A 19932-nucleotide genomic window follows, 5' to 3' on the forward strand; every position below is an offset into this window, starting at 1 on the left:
AAAACTTGCTGAGGCCCTTCTTTCTTATTCCTCCTTAAAGCCCCGTGTCCCTCTGCCAGCAGACCTAGGACTGACGGGAATGAAAGGAACATCAGAGAAATGTGACATGTTCAGACCGGCCCAAAAGGCTGAAGGATGCCCAAGGATTCCTCTGACAGAACTGCAAGCCAGCCCTCGGGCAGGTGAGAAGGAAGTCCCCCGGAGGCAGACGCAAGGGAAGACAAGGGAGAAAGCAGACGTTACTTACTTACGTGGGGAAACACAGGCCGGGAGAGGAGGAGCTAGGTAGTTCCGGAGTTTGCTCGACCAACAAAGTAAGAACCATTCACAAAAATCATGTGAGCCCGTATGGCTACAGGGAAGACAGCTCCGTACTCCACAATCCTGCCAGGCATTCACTCCTGAAGGAATGCAACGTTCTTTCTAACCCAGGAAACTGGCCTTCGAGCACATCTTGTGAAAATGAACTTCAGGCAATGGAACTAAGAGATGGTTTTTGTTTTGTTTTCCCTTTCCATCCCAGGGTGTTTATCTGTCTTTGAGAGTCGAGGGGGGACACCCAGAAATGGAGGGACAACAGTATACAGCCATGGTGCTCACTAGACACTGTGTTGAAAAAGAGCTGAACGACTAGTGGGCGGGGACAGGATGGAAAGACTGGCAGAGAGCAAGGGGAGGGTGACATTGCCCGAAAAGAAATGCACTCTTGACCTGACCCGTGTCACTGTGACCCCTGTGCATCACCTGTATAATAACAATTTTTAGAATATTTTGAATTAAAAAAAAGAGGTAGGGCCTAGTTGGAGAAAGTAGAGCAATAGGGGTATGCCTTTAAGGGATACATCTTGTCCCTGGCCCCTCCCTTTCCTTTTTGGCATTCTCTAACTTCCTGGCTACTGTGAGGAAGCTTTCTCTGGCCACATCCTTCAAGCCAACATTCTCTACCTTGACACAGACTTGAAAACAATGGAGTCACTGACTGAATCCTCTGTAATTGTGAGCAAAAATAAAACTTTCCTCCTCAAAATGACAGCTAGACCAAGGAAGGAAGGAAAGAAGGAAGGGAGGGAGGGAGGGAGAGAGGAAGGGAGGGAGGGAGGGAGAGAGGAAGGAAGGAAGGAAGGAAGGAAGGAAGGAAGGAAGGAAGGAAGGAAGGAAGGAAGGAAAGGAGGGAGGGAGGGAGGGAGGAAGGAAGGAAGGAAAGGAGGGAGGGAGGAAGGAAGGAAGAAAGGAGAGAGGAAGAAAAGGAAGGAAGGGAGGAAGGAAGGGAGGGAGGGAGGGAGGGAGGGAGGGAGGGGGAGGGAGGGAGAGAGGAAGGAGAGGGAGGGAGGGAGAGAGGAAGGAGAGGGAGGGAGGGAGGGAGGGAGGAGAGGGAGGGAGGGAGGGAGGGAGAAGGAGGAGAGGAAGAGAAAGAGATAAGCAAGGAAGGGGGGAAGGAGGGCCCACTATGGCTTTTTGTTTGTTTGCTAACATCTGAATCAAGATGGTAAGAACTCCATCTCATCTTCGGGTAGAACTCATGATGAAGAGGAAATATACATATTTTTAACACCCTGTCTGGAGCAGATTATCAATAATACAAGCTCAGTGTCCATTAGTCCAACATGCTTTAAGACAGAGAAGTTTCAAAGTTCATCTTTTTTTCAAATTTCTGAACATTTGCCTAAGTACAATGAGATATCCTAAGGATGGGACTCAAGTCTTAACACGAAAGCCTTTTTTTCATTTACAAGTAGCCCAAAAGCAATTCCATTCAATATTCTTTTTTTTTTGGGGGGGGGGGTGTCCAGTCGTGGGGCCTGAACTCTGGGCCTGGGCGCTGTCCCTCACGTCTTCAGCTCAAGGCTAGCGCTCTACCACTTGAGCCACAGCGCCACTTCCAGCTTTTTTCTTTTTGCTTATGTGGTGCTGAGGAATGGAACCCAGGGCCTCATACATGCAAGGCAAGCGCTCTACCACTGAGCCAGCTTCCCAGCCCCCCATTCAGTATTCTTGATAATTTTGTCAGTGAAGCAAGGGTCCTTGGTGGGTGATTGTTTTACTTGGGGTATCAGGTTGGCATCCCAAGTGTGTCAGACTCACCGGACACTAGTGACTCACACCTGTCATCCTAGATGCTCAGGAGGCTGAGATCTAAGGATCGTGATTAGAAGCCAGCCCAGGAAGGGAAAGTCTGAGACTCCTGTCGCCAGTTTACCACCAAAAAGCTGGAAGTGGAGGTGTGGGCTCAAGTGGTAGCCTTGAGAGGGGAAAAAAAAAAGAGTTCAAGGGACAGCACCCAAGCCCTGAGTTCAAGTTCCAGGACTGGCAGAAAGAAAGAAAGAAAGAAAGAAAGAAAGAAAGAAAGAAAGAAAGAAAGAAAGAAAGAAAGAAAGAAAGAAAGAAAGAAAGAAAGAAAGAAAGAAAGAAAGAAAGAAAGAAAGAGAGAAAGAGAGAGAGAGGGAGGGAGGGAGGGGAGGGAAGGAGGGAGGGAGGGAGGAAGGAAGAAAGAGGAGAAAGAAAGAAAGAGAAAGAAAGGAAAGAAGGAGGGAGGGAGGGAAGGAAAAAGTGTCAGATTCTGCAGCCCTACCTCCTAATTTCAGATGTTCAGATTATAGATACTCAATAGTTCTTACAGTGTGGTGATGATGATGTTAATATTAATTTCACTCCCCTCCCTTAACTACAGGAAAGATCCTAGGCCTTGCAGCACTCTTACACTACCAATGGTGATTCTCGAACCTTGAGCACGTACAGATCATCCCACAGCTTCTTAACCCATGGACTCCCATACTCCCCTCATAGGGCTCTGACAGGGACGGGGATGGGGGGGGGCGGGCTGGGGTGCACACACTTCTAATGAGCAAGACCCGGGTTTGTAGGCACTGCAGTCTGGACGGGCACTGTAGGAACACCAACCGGGGCCCATCATCAACACCAACGAGGAGAGCAGGTAGGCCTGAATACCAGGGGCTTTCCAGGGCCCTCTCCCCACCCCGCAGGCCCTTCCCAGGACCCCCCCTTCCAAATCTAGGAGCCCCCAAGACACCTCTGTGCATGCTTGTGAGCCATGAAAGCAACTCCAAGAGACGAAGAGCTCTGAGCAAGTAGGACCTGGCCTTCCTCCAGACTCCAAACACAGAATACCTTCAATGAGGACTGACAGTCAGGAGACCCAAGGACCAAAGCCCACCTTGAAGAACCAACCAGTATCACTGGTAGGTCTCACAGATCCTATCTGAGCCTTCATTGGATGTCTTCCAGGCTCCCTGGACAGACACGGAACAGCCACCACTCCACCAACCACCTCGTCCCTCTTTCCAAGTTCTAGGCTCCTCATGGGCAAACTACCAGCAGATACCAACTTTCCTTAGAGCAGAAGCCAGGGAGAAAACAGGAAGTCTTGCTATATAAACATGGGTGGTAAATTACCCAATAAGATTTCAGAATCTCCTTGTTTTAAATAAATTCTCGCTGGGATTCCAAGTTTTGTATTAATTTTCTTCAAAAGGGTCCCCGAATTCTTTGCCTTCCAGAACTCACAAAACCTTCTCATCCACACATTCATATACCCATACCCACTTGGCTTTGACCTTTGGGAGTTTTTTTTTTCTGACCTGTGTATTGTTTTTATTTCTAGAAATGTCTTCAGTGTATCATGTATGGTCACTCTACTTCCCTTAGACCATTTGAACCAAGTCAAGCACACGTTTAGAAACACCTCCTCCAGAGGCTCTTTTAGATGCTTGTAAAATGGTGATAAAGGTTGATGACATTTTACCAGGGTCACTGCCAAATGAAGATGGAGAGGGGAAAATAATCATGTCAAGCATGATTCAGGAAAAACATCTTAATCCTTTCTACACAAGTACAAGTCCTTAACAGTTAACTTAGGACATGAGAGAAAAGCTTTCTGGTTTTGTGTGCAGTTACCAGGAAAGGGGTTTTTCGTGTGTGTGTGTGTGTATGTGTAAGGAAGCTACTCATTCTCCATGATAAGAACTATCATTTTAAAATTCTGAGTGCTAGGAACTCTTATTCCATAGCTTATCATCATTTGGATGGGGGAATCTAATTTGCATGTGCTTTTAAGAAATTGTTCATTGAGTGGTTAAAAGTCACATTAGTCACTCTAGGATCGTTGCCAATTCTGCCCCCCTGGCATTTGCCTCTCTTGAAACAGATTTAAAGGAAAAGCAGATGTCATCTTTCCAAGTTAGGTAGATTTCTGTAAGACTATGGACGAATACACTAACACAGTCCTTTCTAAGTAACAATCATGGTCCCTGTTCACTCACAGCTATGGGAAGAAGTCAAAGCAGAATATGAGAAAGCACACAAATAACACAAACACCAGCTCTTCCTGAACACACACACACAAAACTTTCTATAAAGGTACATAAAGTTTTCTTCATTGGTTCCACTTGGATACAGTAGGCCCTTAAAATAGGTTAAGGTACATTATAGGCCTTTAATTAAAAACAGCTGTTCATCTGCTTTTCCAGCTAGGTTTCAATTTTACCACCTAAGTTTAATGTTTTTTTTTTTAAAGTACACATTATTCATGACAGACTTCTTGAACCCCTGCAAGTAGATTCTATGAATATAAAATTGAGTTCTAGTTTCTAGTCATTTTGTCCAACTCAATGATCCGTCATTGACTAGCATCTACCAGATTGCTTTCTGCCTCCGTTTCTCATCTAAACAGATGAGTACTATCTATTGTGCTTATTCTACACCCCAAGACAAGATGCCGAGCACGGAAGTTGACTTGATTTGGGCTTTTTGTTATTTTTTCTTTAAGGGAAAAGGGGACTAAAACCCAGGCCAGCGTCAAGTTAAGCAAACTAACCGCTAAGCTTACTCTCCCAGTCCGTTAATGGGTTTAAGCACCTTCCCTCCCCCCCCCCCCCACTTTGTGAAAAATAACAGGTTTCACTGAGACATTTTCCTGAGGGTATAGAAATCTACTTTGATCATCCATAGCAGATTCTGAAGAACTTTGATCTTAAGGATGGCTTTTGATTTTTCCAGTCGCTGTGGATAAGCAGGCTGGCGAATGACCACTGTGCAAATGGCATTTTCTGTGCCTTTAAGAGACTTGAGTCCTGTGAGTAAATAGACTCAGGAGTCTCTTCTAAGCATCCACCTGCAGGGAAGACGTGGCTAATCTCTCTTACCAACACCTGTGCGCTCCACAGTGCTCGCTTCTGCTCTTAACAGGTGTGCAACCAGAATCGGTTTCCCCGAACTACTGTAGCTGACCACAGGGTCCGGGGAAGACCCCTTGGGCACCTGTAAGTGTGCCACCTGCCAGAGCAAAGCCAGTTCAATCAACATCCTGCAGGCCCCGGGGTCGTCCACACCTCCCACAGCTCTGGCACCCAGAGAACCCCAGGAACCCAGAACCCCCCCCCCCCCCCACACACACACCCCTTTCATGGGACCAGGCTTGCTCGAAGGCTCTCTCTGCTGTTGGGTAACTGAGCAAACGTCAGCGCCCCGGGGAAGGGGATCTGAAACTCTGCCATCCTGCCCCGAGGGCACGCATGGGATCCGGCCCAGGTGCGCAGGTGCCCAGGTGCAGGAACCCGGCTCTCCGCGGGAAGAAGCCGGCCCTGGGGCAAGCCTTGGCCGTCGGCCTTCCAAACCCAGAGCTAACCCGAGCCCTCCCGGCCTCCGCTCTCCGCGCAACTCGGTCCAGCCGGCTCCGAGGGGGGTGTCAGCCGCTCCGATCCCCGCACCCCCCCACATCCTGGACCCTCAACCTCACCGCACCCCCTCCACCCCAACCCCACCCCACCCGGCAGAACGCCCGTCCCCGGCGCCGGGGCGCGCGGCCAGGTGAGCCGGGCGCACTGCCCTCACCTGTCCCCGGCTGCCGCGCGCCGGTGGCCGGCGGGCGCGGGGGGTGCGGGGGGCGCGCGGGCCGGACGTGCTGCCGCTGCGGTGGCCGCCGCTCGGGATGGCCAGGACATCGCCAGGGCGGCCGGACTTCCCCGGCTACCCCGCAAGGTGGTTCCCACTTGGGGGCCCCGCCTTAAAGAAGGGGCGGGGAGGAGGCGGAGGCGAGCGCGCGTCACCGCCCGCGGAGCCGCCTCCCCACCGAGCCCGGCGCGCACCGGGAGCCGGAGCCGGCGGGGCTGGGCGGCCGAGGGGGGCGCGGGGCCGGGGGAGGAGGGGCATCGCGCGATCGCCCCGCCCGGGTGTGCCCAAAATACACACACACACACACACCAAGTAACCCAACAGGGGTGCGTGTGACTGGCAGGTGTGCGCCTTCCTCTACCCGCCTCCCCGGATGCGCGCACTCCGAGGCGATCGCGTCCGTCCCTCCGCTGGATCCCTAAAAGATCAGTCGGCAGAGAAACCTGGGCAGAGACCCCAGCTAATCGGCCGGTCCAAGCTGCACCGATAGACAGACAGACAGACAACATCACTGCGCCTTGGCTCTGGCTCTCTACAGGAGACCGACATGGGTGCCCACCAAGCTGCCCCAAGAGCTCACTTAGGAAAAGACAGACAGACAGACACAGGTTGTAGTCACCGCCATGCTGTGGTTCTGACTGACTTACCCTGGCGCTGTCTTTTTCTTTCCTGCTCTTTTCTTGCTGCTGTGAGTCTCACCACAGTTTGCTGCGTCTCCCCGACGGCTCGCCGGCTTTTCCCGTCTCTTCCCGAGCCCAGGGTGTGCTGTGCTGGGCCCCTTCGCTCAGGTTAGGGATCAATAGGGTAAGATCCTGGCCTTGGGGAAAGCCAGGGCCTCACTCGGGTTGAAATTAGATTCAAGAGAGTCATGTGTGTGGGGTTTTGCTCTCTTTTGTTGTTGTTGTTTTTCTTATTTACAAGAGCTAAATCAGAGGTGAGACAGAACAGATATTTTATAGGCCGGTCTGGGAAACGGAGGTCTATAAACCCAGAGGGGTTTAGTGAGTGTAATTGCACAAATGAAATCCTAGTTGAGCAACTAATTATGCAAATGCAACAGCTCACCTAACCACTGAATTTCAGCTTTCCCTGGTAACTAGATGGGATTTAAATAGGATGCTAGCCTTGAACCAAAAAACCCAAAAATGCTCAGGAACAGCTCCCAGGCCCTGACTTCAAGGCCCAATACTGACACAAACCAACAACAGCAACAGAAAAAAAAAAAAAGATGCAAAAGAGTCTTCAAAATCCCCCTTATAACACTAGCTACCGCTTGCCTAAGGTACCTGAGAACCAGTTTCCCTGCTTGCCTCCCCCTCACACGTTGATTCTATTTAACTTTCAGGATCTGCAGAACCATTGCTCATCTTTCTGACCAAAGATGAAGAAACAGCCTCCAAGCCATGAAATCAGCTGCACGAAGGTATAGGTATCACAAGGTCACGGGAATCCAGGCCAGGTGAGGCTCAGACCAGCACATGGGGAGTGGTGGGCATTTCCAGTGGGCTGAGGTTCAGCATTCCCCATAGAGAGCAGAAGTAGCCAGGGAAAAAGAAAGAAGAGAAAGAACAGTTGGTAAAATTAGCCAGAAATGACTTAAAATAGGAAGTGAACCCACACACAAAGCTGCTCCCATCTCCCCCCCCCCCCCTTCTTAGCCTCTAAGTCTTGCCCCAGCGAGGTTCCTGTTCTGTGGTTTGGGCAGCTCAACCACAAGCAGAAAAACCAGTGTTTCGAAATCATTAGACGAGGCCGGAATGGCATGCCGGGAAGTGAGGTACTTAAAGATACAGGTAAGTCACGTGATTACCTTTGCCCTCTAGGCTGCACGCCCTCCTAGATTGAATTGGTGGTGGAGTGACTTCTCTTTCATCATCCAGACACATTACATACTTACCTCCCGTGTGTATGCACCCAGAAAATAGTTTTCTGGCTTCTCCTAATTGAAATTTCTATATAACCAGAGTAGCACGATTCATATATTTAGCTGAGAAACTCTGTGTGTGTGTGTGTGTGTGTGTGTGTGTGTGTGTGTGTGTGTGTGTGTGCATGCCAATACTGGGCTTGAAACTTAGGGCCTCAGGCTCTAAATTAGCCTTTTCACTTTAGGCTGGTACTCTACTACTTGAACCACACCTGCATGTCTAGCTTTTTGCTGGTTAATTGGAGGTAAGAGTCTCATGGGAAAACCTCAGCTGGCTTCAAACTGTTATCCTCAGAGCTCATCCTCATGAGCAGCCAAGATTGCAAGCATGAGCCATTCACAGCCAGCTGGTAGCAGAGACATTTTTAATATCCTGTTGCCATATTGAATTTCTTCATTTAAACAGGTCTTAGACCAAGTGCTACATTGATAGGCACAGATCTGTGATGTTATCATTGTAACTTTGTAAAAATTAAAAAATTAGAGTCTCCTGAGTTTATATTGGGCAGCCTTTTCTCTCTGGCCTTCATAATACACAGCAACAGAAAGATATTTGGCAGCTCAAGAAATAGCCCTGTGGTCAGGTGTCATGGTTGAAGTAGAGATTTCCTGCTTTCAAACACAATTGCTTGTACATCTCAGCCAATGGATGCTCTGGACAGGGTTGAACAGCACTCTGATAACAGTTCCTGTTCTTTTCCATGTGAAGTGCAGGTGTCACTTCATCTGGGGACTCAGACAACTTCCACTTCATCTGGGGACTCAGACAACTTCGCAGTCTCAGCCACACCACCTGCGGACCTTCAGACACACTTCACCAGAGGTGTCCTAGCAATGTCACCCTCCCAGTTTGACGGAGACAGTGCCATGCAAGTGAGTCAGACCTCAACTGCTACGCTCACCTGGAATCTGGGATGTGAGGCTTTTCAAAGCAGTCTTCTTCAGAAGAGGGCATTCTACCTGTAATGGCACAGGTGCTAGAGTTCTGACACTTCTCAGTCCAGAGGGACCACAATAGTCTTCCTTGAGTCGTCTTATCAAAGCTGAGTGTGCTGACAATCCAGCCCAGGGTCAAATGGAAGACTGAGGGCAAACCTCGTGAGAAGTCCCTTCATAGCCGGAGAGAGAGGCCTGCTCTGCTCTCCCGACACAGTCAATATTGCTACGAGCTCTTGGCACCGAACGCCATTCCCATTTCCTGTATTACCGCATCTCACCATGCTAGGCCAACAAAAACAGAATTAGAAAAACAATTGAGACATTTACCAGGATGTGAAGCAAATGGAATAATAGTCAAGGCAAAACAGATGTTTTAGTGTGGGGGTAAGGGAGTGTATGTACTTCTTTGTTACATGATATCGAGAAATGGCATTCCTTTTATTATTAGTGCAAATAGTCTTTGTTATTTTATTTGCTTGACTCGATTTTTCTATTCTATAATTGTTATTTCATTTCCTCTTTCTAATGGCAGGTGTAGAGATCACATTTAGAGCCAGCAATACCACTCACTGGCTATCTCTATTTTTACCTGCAGGCTTCATTTATCTGAACAAAGGAGGCGCTCTAATTGAAAATGGCCTGTATTTGTCAAAGTATTTATATAAAAAGTCCTTATATAATAAGATTTAAGTCTTACTGTAAAGTCTTTCTTCAGAAACCAACATCAACTTTCCACTGCCTTAATCATGATTCTATGTGGAAAGTAATTGTAATTGCCTAGACATATTTAATACAAGCTGATTAGAAAAAAAAAAGTTCACTAATTGAAAGATGTGCCGTTAGATTTTTAAGGACGTTCTGCCTTTTCTAGGTGACAATTTGAATGTATAAAATTTACAAAATATGGAAGCTGAGAATTTGGCTTAGTGGTAGAGTGCTTGTCTAGCATGCATGAGGCCCTGGGTTCGATTCCTTGGTAGCACATAAACAAAAAATAAAGTTTAAAGAAAAAGTTTTTAAGGGTTGAAATAAATAGAAACATGGAAAATACATCTTGAAGAGATTCAGTCCCTGTTTCTTCAGTTAAGTAAAACAAAAGCAAGAGTGCTTTTTTTTTTTTTTTCAGGTAGAGGAGCCTGTCCCATGCTTACTCTCTCAGCACCAACATTTTTATGTCTGACGACTTGAAACCCACCAGTTAGCTGAGAACTGGACAGCAACTCACACAGCATTGCTATGGCCCTCTTTGAGTTTGCTGTGTATCATCCACTGTTGGCAATGGTGAAGGTCATTCAAAGAATTGACCTTGAGAAATGGGTCGTTGAATTTGCACTTGGAATGCTGGTCGTGGCCATTTTTTACTCTGTTCTTGTTGTTGTTGTTTGGTTTTTAAATATGCCTATTTAAGTTATTGAAAGTAGGACTGGCCATTGATCTCAGGACCAGAAATCTAGACTCCCTGCACTAACTGGTTAGAGCACATCCCAGGAGTTATACAAACAGCACCACTGAATTTGTTTCTCTCTCTAATTGGACCCGGAGAAGGCTGAGCTTGGCCTACTTCTGATGAGTAATCCGAAATGCTTACTTGGACATTGGGCACCAGAGCTTTATTTCCCTAAATCTGAGATGAAGTGAGGGTAGTTTTTAGGGCTTGAATATGGGGACAGCAAACCATTCTCTGTAATAAACAATGCAGTTGTCGACTTCCACACTCACCCACCTAGCCAACACCGCACTTCCAGCCAGAACCTCCCATGAGGGTGCCCACAAGAGCTAAGCTCAACTGTGGTTCATGCAAAAAAGACAGAGATGGTCTCCAGTCACCACGGACACGTCCACAGGAAGACATTCAAATCCACACGTTGATAAACCTGTGCTACCAGCCAGAAACCAGATGATGCATTTGTGTACTACCGCCCCCACCCCTGTGAACAACGCACCACGCTCCATGATCAGCTCAGAACTATGGAAAGAAAACCCTTGGAGGAGAGATATGTTAACAAATGTTCTCGTAGGAACTGAGGGCCATGCTGTGAGACACAGAGCTGGGAAGATCGGAAGTTAAGAGTGAAGAAGCCGCTGCAGGGACCAGAAGGAAGGGTGCAGAGTCAAGTTCAGGATACCAGGGAGAAAATACACAAGGAAATCAGGATTGGGGACTCTAGGCAGCCAGGTGCATAGGAAACAGGGTCTTCAGGTATAACACTCTGCGTACACCACCAGGGCACTCAGCCCCAATGAGCAGGTGAAGATGGAGTTAAGGAATGAAGTCAGACTTGCCTAGCACTATTTCCCTAACTGTGTATTCAATTAAAATGCAGACACACAGGAAGAAATAGTGACTACACTTGAAGATGAAGGCGTTGACAAACTGCAGAACTTGATACGGTCTATGGTGGTTGTGATGGTATATGGGACCTGTCATTTTTGTAAGGTTAATTCATCCAGCCACCAATTACTGGCTATAATGATGACCTGGGAAAGAAAGTACAGAATCACTAATGAATGATTGTGAAATGGTCAGGTGTCATATCAAGTGCATAATAGCAGTATTTTCAAGCTAGCTGGGTACACAATTACCTGCTTTACTGATTTTGAGTGTGCAGCTTTATAGTAACTACTGTTGTCATTTCTTGAAAAGAAAAAAAAAATCTAGGTCCCCAAAAGAAAAAAATAGTATGAAATTTAAAGGCTGGGTGCTGGTGGTTCATGTCTGTAATCCTAGCTACTCAGGAGGTTGAAATCTAAAGACTGGGATTCAAAGCTAGCCTGAGCAGCAAAGTCCGTGCCTCTTATCTCTCAAGTAACCAGCAAAAAAAAAACCTGGAAGTGAAGGTGTGGCTCAAAGGGGTACAGAATCAGTCTTGAGTGAAAAAGCCAAGCAAGAATACAAGACCATGAGCTCAAGCCTTAGTACCAAAAAAAAAAAAAAAAAAAAAAACCTCAAAAGAAATTTGACCTTCTAACTCCATTAATTTCTTAGTTTCCAGAATATAGGTACTCAATTTTCCCCCCAGTAGAAAATATCTAACTGTAGGACAGAGTGTACATTCCTTAGAGGAACTTTTTAAAGTATAATGTCCTAGCTTTAACTTCCTGTTCAGTTGATTTTATAATGAAGAAGAAAGAAACTATGAAATCAAGCATAAAATATACTGCAGATTATTTCAGGGAAGAAGAGTGTCTCGGCCAGCTCACTGTTAGACATCCACAGTTGTCACTTTTGAACTTTTTATTTATTTTAGTTACTTTTGGTCATGGGGCTTGAACTCTGGGAGTGGGCGCTGTCCCTCAGCTCTTCAGTTCAAGGCTAGCGCTCTACCGCTTGAGCCATAGCACCACTTCTGGCTTTTTCTGCCTATGTGGTGCTGAGGAATCAAACCCAGGGCCTCATCCATGCAAGGCAAGCGCTCTACCACTGAGCCACCTTCTCAGCTCCACTTTTGAACTTTTTACAGTGACCCTTATACTCAGCCTCAATGCAGGCTTTGACCTGTCTCCTCATTGCTAACTGTATGCAGTGAAGCTAAATGCCTTGCTTAGTGACCTTGCAACATATGGCTCTACTTCTATATCTCTCATCTGAACATTCCCAGACTTACTCAACTGTATCTGCTTTGGCCATGCACATTCACAGCTAAAATATGCTGAGCAAAACCACAAAATAACAAGGAAATCCAAACTACGTGCTCAAACAGATTAAGTGACTGATGGGGTCTTTGCTAAGATTTCTATCTATAATGCCTCATGTCTTTCAAACAACCTTTCTTCTCCATCAATGAGAAGTAAGCGCTTCTTTTGAGAGTTACAAATCCCCAACCTCATGGTTATTTTGTCTGTGCATGCTATATGTGAGAGTGATCTTGAACTAGTGGTATACATGTGTGTGTGCAAGTATGTGTGTGTGTGTGTGATAGAATACTTTTCTTTGAGCTTGAAATAGATGACACAAGCCAGCATTTCAAACACGTGTGGAGACAGTGTCCTGTTGGCTATTTTTATTCTGTGTTGCTGTGATGTTTTATCATGGTTGTAGTCAAGGCGGGACTCACAAAACCATACACTTCCCCGCTTCCTGCACTTAATAGATAAGATGCGGAAGAACACAGGGCCGAATTCACAGCACCATGAGAAGTGTGACTGGCTATCAACTGGGTGGGAATTAAAAGGGAAAAAGTGGGTGATCAATAAACCTTGAGAGGGAGCAAAATGGAATTTAAATTGGCAAGGAAAAACTACTCTAGACAGGTGATCAGGAAGCGTGAAGACAAATGAGACAGACAAAAATAAGTCAACGGAAATAGTCTGGCTCTCAGCAGCCATGATCATGGGACCAATACAATCAAAAGTTTATACAGTGTGTGGCTGTAATATGGCAGAGAAGAAATTGGGGAGGAGAGGCAGGGAGGAGAGGGAAATGAGAGAAGACTCCTGTATGTCTCTCAACTCTTCCCTGTCTCCGGAGGCCTGCCAAATCATTCTTTTACTCACAGAAACCAGTGGGCTTTGTTTGGTCTTCCCACCCTTGACTTCTATCCTGAAAATTCTCCAGGCAGTAAACTGAGGCTAAAGTTAGGTTTGCCTCCTTTATTTTCTTTTTTTTTTTTTTTTTTTGTCGGTCATGGGGCTTGAACTCTGGGCCTGGGCGCTGTCCCTCAGCTCTTCAGCTCAAGGCGAGCGCTCTGCCACTTGAGCTACAGTGCCACTTCTGGTTTTCTGGTGGTTTATTGGAGATAGGAGTCTCACAGTCTCTCCTGCCCAGGCTGGCTTTGAACAGCGATCCTCAGATCTCAGCCTCCTGAGTAGCTAGGATGACAGGCATGAGCCACCAGCGCCCGGCGCCTCCTTTATTTTCTGACATGCCTGAAATTATCAGACTGGTGATGATGATGATGATGATGATGAAGAAGAGTCAGAGGGTGATGACATCACACTTGATCCCTTGAAGACAGGTCAGTGAGCACCTTAGACAAGGTTTATGAGAAATAGTCTCTTCCCTCTGAGAACAAACCTTTATGGGTCTAGTCATGGGGCTTGAACTTTGGGCCTGGGCACTGAGCTCTTCAGCTCAAGGTGAGCGCTCTACCACGTGAGCCACAGCACCACATCCAATTTTCTGGTGGTTTATTGGACATAAGAGTCTCACGGACTTTCCTGCCTGGGCTGGCTTTGAACTGTGATCCTCAGATCTCAGCCTCCTGAGTGGTTAGGATTACAGGTGTGAGCCACCGGTGCCCAGCAGCAGCTAAATTTGTCTACATCTTTGCTTCTATACCAAATTGTGTCTTCTCACAAGTCATAATGATTTTTAAAGTGCTAGCGACCCATTCCTCTCATTTTGGCCAATCTTTTGACTACCAGCCAGGCACATTTCAGTTCTCAGGAATACCAAGCAAAACCTTCCAAGTCATGATGCTGCTTTTCATGCTCTTTGAAATGTACCAAGAATGTAGTTTTTCTCCCTCAAGATACTAGGACATGATCTTGTTGTCATTTAGGTTAAAATGACCGCCACGTATTTTGGGAAGGAATCTACTGATATGAAGTCATTGAACAATTTCTCCTTCCCAGGTGACTGGCACAAAATCAGAGACAGGACTCAAAGTACCCTTCAGCATTGTTCATTTGGAAGCAGAACCAGGGTGTAAATAAATACATCACTCATGGGTTTCTATCCATTCCTGTCCTCAGATGAGTAACGCGTATCTATTAGTTAGATTGATTGTGCGTTTCTTCATCCACCATACAGCTCAGTGGCTCCTGCTATACCACAGGGCCCCATGGCTTCCTGGGCCACTGGAGGAATAAACAAAGTCAGCCGTGCAAAGTCTCGTTCAGGTAAGATCCATATTTTTATTTGTCCATTTGTCTTCATGCAAGTTACTGTGCAAGCTTTAGTTGATAGTTTCTCTGTTTACCTAATATATCCTATATTCTTCATAGTGGAATTTCAAACTTGAGTGAGTCTCTATAGCTTCATGTAAGGTTTTGTTTTTTGTTTTTTATTTGTTTGTTTTTTTATATATCCTGGGAAGTAAGGTGATCTAAACAAGGACAAAAGCAATCAGTGCCTAGTGCTGATGGCTCACACCTATCATCCTAGCTACTCAGGAGGCTGAGATCTGAGGATGGCAGTTCAAAGCCAGCCAGGGCAGAAACATCCATGATACTCTTATCTCCAACTAACCACCATAAAGCCGGAAATGCTGTTTTGGCACAAGTGATAGAATGCTAACCTTGAGGGAAAACAAGCTCAGGGACAGCGTTAGGACCCTGAGTTCAAGCCCCAGGACTAGCACAACTAATTTCTTTCTTTCTTTCTTTCTTTCTTTCTTTCTTTCTTTCTTTCTTTCTTTCTTTCTTTCTTTCTTTCTTTCTTTCTTTCTTTCTTTCTCTTTCTTTCTTTCTTTCTTTCTCTCTCTCTCTTTCCCTTCCTTCCTTCCTTCCTTTCTTTCTTTCTTTCCTTTTTTAGAAAGCAGTAAGAAAATAAACTAACAGAACAAGTCTGGTGTGGCCTGTGAGCTTGAGCTCTGGCACTTATTTCCTGGTGACCTTGAACCACTTTATTTATGAATTAGAAGCAAGACCTTCACTATAGCATCAGTGTGAAGATAGGACATATTTTTTAACGTATCTGAGCCAAAATGTTCTCAATTTGTGCATCAATGCTCATCTCTTACTCCTGAGATCAGCGTTGCCTTTATTTTTTACCCACTTTGTTGAAGATGATGATCAGTTTCTATAAAAAAAATAATAATGTTCCAGAGATCAGCAGTATGGGACAATTACAGTCCAGGTAGAAGTTCATACAGAATTGTAGAGGCCTAGGATTGTGTGTATTGGTCCCCAGTTCATGATAACAACCCCTGTGCATGCCATGGTGACTTCTAGCTCTTTCCTTAGAGGGCCATGTGGGTCATGTGACACGAGAAGCTTCATCTCCTGTCTGGGTCTGTGTGCCACACTGTCACGTGCCTTTCAGCAAAGCCTCTCAATGACTTAAGGTTCTCCTAGACCCCAGGGCACAAAAATGAGACAATGGGACTCAGTGATGATCAGAGCACACAGCAGTAATGAATGAAAGCAGTTTGGGCCGCATGACCTCTACTGAAATCAAATAACTAAATTCCCTGTCATCTAGTCAGGACTCTTGAGCGGATTATGACTCCACTTCGATCCCCGCCCCAGTCATTGTCAACTGCAAGCTACTGAGTGGTTGATGTGACTTCTTAGGGTCCTGATTCTCAGGGCCAAGGTCAGGCTGGTTGTGTGTTCTGGGGTTCAGGCTGGGGCTGGTCTTCAGTGCTGCACAGTTTTCCTGTGCTGATGGCAGGAACTTCCTGGCGACGCTGGTGGCCCGGGCAGGTGCGCATGAAAGACGCCCAGCTCCTAGCATCCTGTTCATGCAAAGACTGCTCTAGGCTGGACAGCCAGGGAGGAAGCCGCTGTACTCCTTCCTAAACCAGGCACCCGCAGTACTGCTGGGTATAGAGCTCTAATGGTCAAAGCCACAGCTGCCTCTCACAGGCAAATACTGCTGAGCCTGCAGACTCCTCTCTCTTTCTGCGGCTGTAGGAAGAGGTTCCATGGGCAGCCTGGTGTCTTTTGAGTCATTTTTTTCTCATTTTTCCCCCCTCAGGTTACAAGATTTTTATTTCACCTCTGCTGTCCACATGATCAAAATTCAGTTTTATTTTGATTGGGTGAACACTTTAAACATCTTCTATAGAGACACACCTGGGAAATGCAAAGGTAGATATAATAATAGGCCTGTTCTGGTTAAAAAGTAATTTTCTAGAAAAACAAGCCAATGATAACAGCCCTAAAGTAGTCGAATGAACATTTGTCAGAGGTTTCTAACCTCAATATCAACAAGAGGGAACCTTTAACTATTAAAATCCATTCGAAGGGAAAAGCAAAACTAATACAAATTTAGATGGAGTCATTGAATTTTGAAGTGAATTTGCCAACAGATGCAAAGCTGCCTTTTTCAGTGATGGACCAAGATGGTTTGCATATTTATGTGTAAGAATGATTTTGAATTGCTGTTACTTATCTAAATTTTACCATTTTGTAAAGTAGCTCAAGGGCAAAGAAAGGTTATATCATATTCACTGGCGTATATAGACAATGTGTTTTTCCGTGGAGACATGAAATAAATGTTCTCTCCACCTCAATGTAAAAAGATCTGAGGGTGAGCACTGGTGGCTCACGCCTGTCATCCTAATTACTCAAGAGGCTGAGATCTGAGGACCATGTTTTGAAGCCAGCCCAGACAGGAAAGTCTATGAGACTCTTACCTCCAATTAACCACCAAAAAGCCAGAAGTAGAGCTGTGGCTTAAGTGATCAAGTACTAGCCTTGAGCAAAACAAGCTCAGGGACAGTGCCCAGGGCCTGAGTTCACACACACACACACACACACACACACACACACACACACTGCAACTTATAGAGATATCACAGTCTTCCAAGTTATTCTGCTCTGAAGTTGGAAAGCTGATATTTATTTATGTGTATACCTGAGTCTAAAGACAATTTTCTCTGTTCAAGGGCAGGTCTGTGCCTCATAAATCAGGATGTAATATGTGGGGACAGACATAGACATACTATTTATACACCGTGCATTCTAATAAACATTTGTTTAAATAATGGCCATGTGGAAAAAATTACCCAATGTGACTTCTTTGCTGCGACCGTTCTTTACACAACCTAGATGGAGGGGGGCTTCTCTTTTTCTAATCATGATTTTCTTACGTTTTGGAAGCTGGCATTACTTGTTAGGTAATTAGACTCACTTGTCCCCAGCTTTGGTGGGAAGTTGAACCCTGGATCACGAACACAACGATGCAAACACTGTGTCGCTCCAGTATTCTCCTTTTGTTGAAGAAGGCTTGGTCCTCATCAGCCAGTAGACATTGTTGGGATTTCACCACTTTTTCCCACTCGTGCCCTTTCTTTGTGTCTCAGGCTCCAGTCCTGAAGAAAGCGTCTCATGTAGTTAGCATGTAGATATGCTCACGGTCTCTTCTCGTTTGCGAGGGTGTCTTTCTCACTCTTCCCTCTTCACGCTTGAGGTTTGGAACAGGACTGCCCAGATTCCCTGTAATATGTCTCTCAGCCTGGGATGATCTTCCAGCACACCGGCCAGCATGGATCTCATTCTGGGAGGTAAAGGAGCTTTATTACTTGACATCATCAATGATGCTGGTGATGCCCAGCTTTGCACAGCATAATCCACTGCGATTTTTTTTTGGGATTTGCCTGAGAGTGGAGACAGGCAGTTTAGCCCTGTGTGTGCATGTGTGTGCTTGCACGTGTGTGTGTGTGTTTCTGGTGTTTGAACTGGCCTTAGCTTGTCAAGCAAGATCTACCATTTGAATCATGCCCCCAGCAAGCGACAGGAAGAAGAGAGATGTGAGTTAGAAGTGGCTTTTGTCCTCGGCTCTGCCCTCCAACCGTCCTTCAGTCATGAGTCAGTAACCTGGCTCGCTCTCCAGGAGCCACGTCCTTTTCCAAACAGGAAAAGACAAGTCAAACCACCGCCCTTATTATTAAGTGGCACTTAGGTTTTGTAACTGTGCAGGCCACCGCAAGAAGAACACACTGGCCTCCGGGAATTTACACGCACATACACACACACATACAAAGTTCAGCTAAGTCACGCCCTCAGCTCCAGCATCTAGTATAGTAAGTGCAAGCGTGTCCCGGGACAGGACAGGACAGGACAGGAGCTCACCAGGCCCCTTGTAATGACGCAAGTCCTCAGAAGTTTGGAAATGAAGGGGGACCCCGCTGTGGGGCAGAGATGCAGGCTCCGACCAGGCTCTCAGAGGCTGTGGTGGGGTTTTGCGCAAGTTTCTTTTAACCAGGATGAAAGATCACTGCACTTCAAATCAACCTCCTAATGCACATGCAGAATACACTGACTATAATAGCACTCTCTTTTTAATTTTTTTCCCTCTTTGTTTATGTAAGTGGATGCTCTTTGTAAATAGTCCAGACTTTAAGGAGTTAAAAAAAGAGTCTCTGATGAGCTAGGCATGGTAGGTAGCTGACTCTTGTAATCCCAGCACCCAGGAGCTTAAGGCAGAGAAACTCTGAGTTCAAGGACAACCTGGGCTAGATAGTCAGACCTGTCTCAAAATGGTTCTTAAAAAAAAAAAAAAGCTCTGTATGCATAGATCTTACCATATAAAATAAAACTCTTATTTTTAGGTGTGTGGGAAGGGATAAAGAGCAGAGAAAATGATTTTTTTTAAACCGGCGTCTGTACTCGGTGGTTTAAAATGGACTGTACTAACGTGCTTAGAAGAGAAACACGGCCAGGCACTTACTGTCCCACAGAAAACGATGGTTCTGGAGGAAATGAAATACATGTGGTGTTTGGCCGGCTGTTGTGGACACAGGCCTCAGTGAAGCTCAGGGAAGGAAGCGCCAGGGGACGGGAAGGCATTGCACCTCCATGGAAGATGTTTCCACTGACTGTTCATCCCTTCCAGCCAGGGTACTCGCTGATCATTTACGCTCGTTTGATGAGGATGAAGAGGCCGGTGGTAGCAGGAATTACAATCATGACAAGTAATGCTCTTCTGTCACCAGGCCCAGCACTTCACAGTATTGACAGACTCTCTAGCAACTCAGTGCACAGAGTATTATTACGACTCCTTTTTGGTTGATAATACACTGAGACTTAAAGAGGTCATACAGCTCTCCACCAAAAATGTCAAAGAGCCGGGCGCCCGTGGCTCACGCCTGTCATCCTAGCTACTCAGGAGGCTGAGATCTGAGGATCATGGTTCAAAGCCAGCCTGGACAGGAACATCTGTGAGACTCTTAGGTCCGAGTAACCACCAGAAGTAGCACTGTGGGTTAAAGTGCTGGAGTGCTAGCCTTGAGCAAAAAGAGCTCAAGGACAGCGCCCGGGCCCTGAGTTCAAGCCCCACAGCCAGTAATAATAAAACAAGAGTGGATAGTCTGGTATTGTTGGGTGGAGAGTAATATTTATATAAAAAGTATTAAAATTTTGAATTATATGTAATAAGTATTACATCAATTTGGATGATATAACACTACACAAAATTGAATTGTATTTATTACACTTGTAAATTGACACGTTGGATTATTTGTGTGTCGAGTTTTAAGTGGCTGTGCACAGGG

At 46.0% G+C, this 19932-nt stretch overlaps 1 protein-coding gene and 1 long non-coding RNA gene across 2 annotated transcripts in view; one reads left to right on the forward strand and one right to left on the reverse strand.

The window, feature by feature from the left end:
- The window catches only part of Mctp2 (multiple C2 and transmembrane domain containing 2), a 136378-nt gene extending 129759 nt beyond the window's left edge, over positions 1-6619 (reverse strand). Inside the window, exon 1 of the mRNA XM_042698563.1 lies at positions 6555-6619. The gene's annotated coding sequence lies outside the window, so the exon portion shown is untranslated. The remainder of the gene's footprint in view (positions 1-6554) is intronic.
- On the forward strand, positions 6250-9725 carry LOC122123991. The gene is made up of 3 exons (XR_006150479.1): positions 6250-6515; positions 7253-7366; positions 8546-9725. It is a non-coding gene; the product is annotated as an uncharacterized LOC122123991 (long non-coding RNA).
- The last annotated feature ends 10207 nt before the right edge of the window (positions 9726-19932 follow it).

Source organism: Dipodomys spectabilis, unplaced genomic scaffold (genome assembly GCF_019054845.1).
Source record: "Dipodomys spectabilis isolate Male_0828 unplaced genomic scaffold, ASM1905484v1 ptg000233l, whole genome shotgun sequence".
NCBI classification, from domain to species: Eukaryota; Metazoa; Chordata; class Mammalia; order Rodentia; family Heteromyidae; genus Dipodomys; species Dipodomys spectabilis.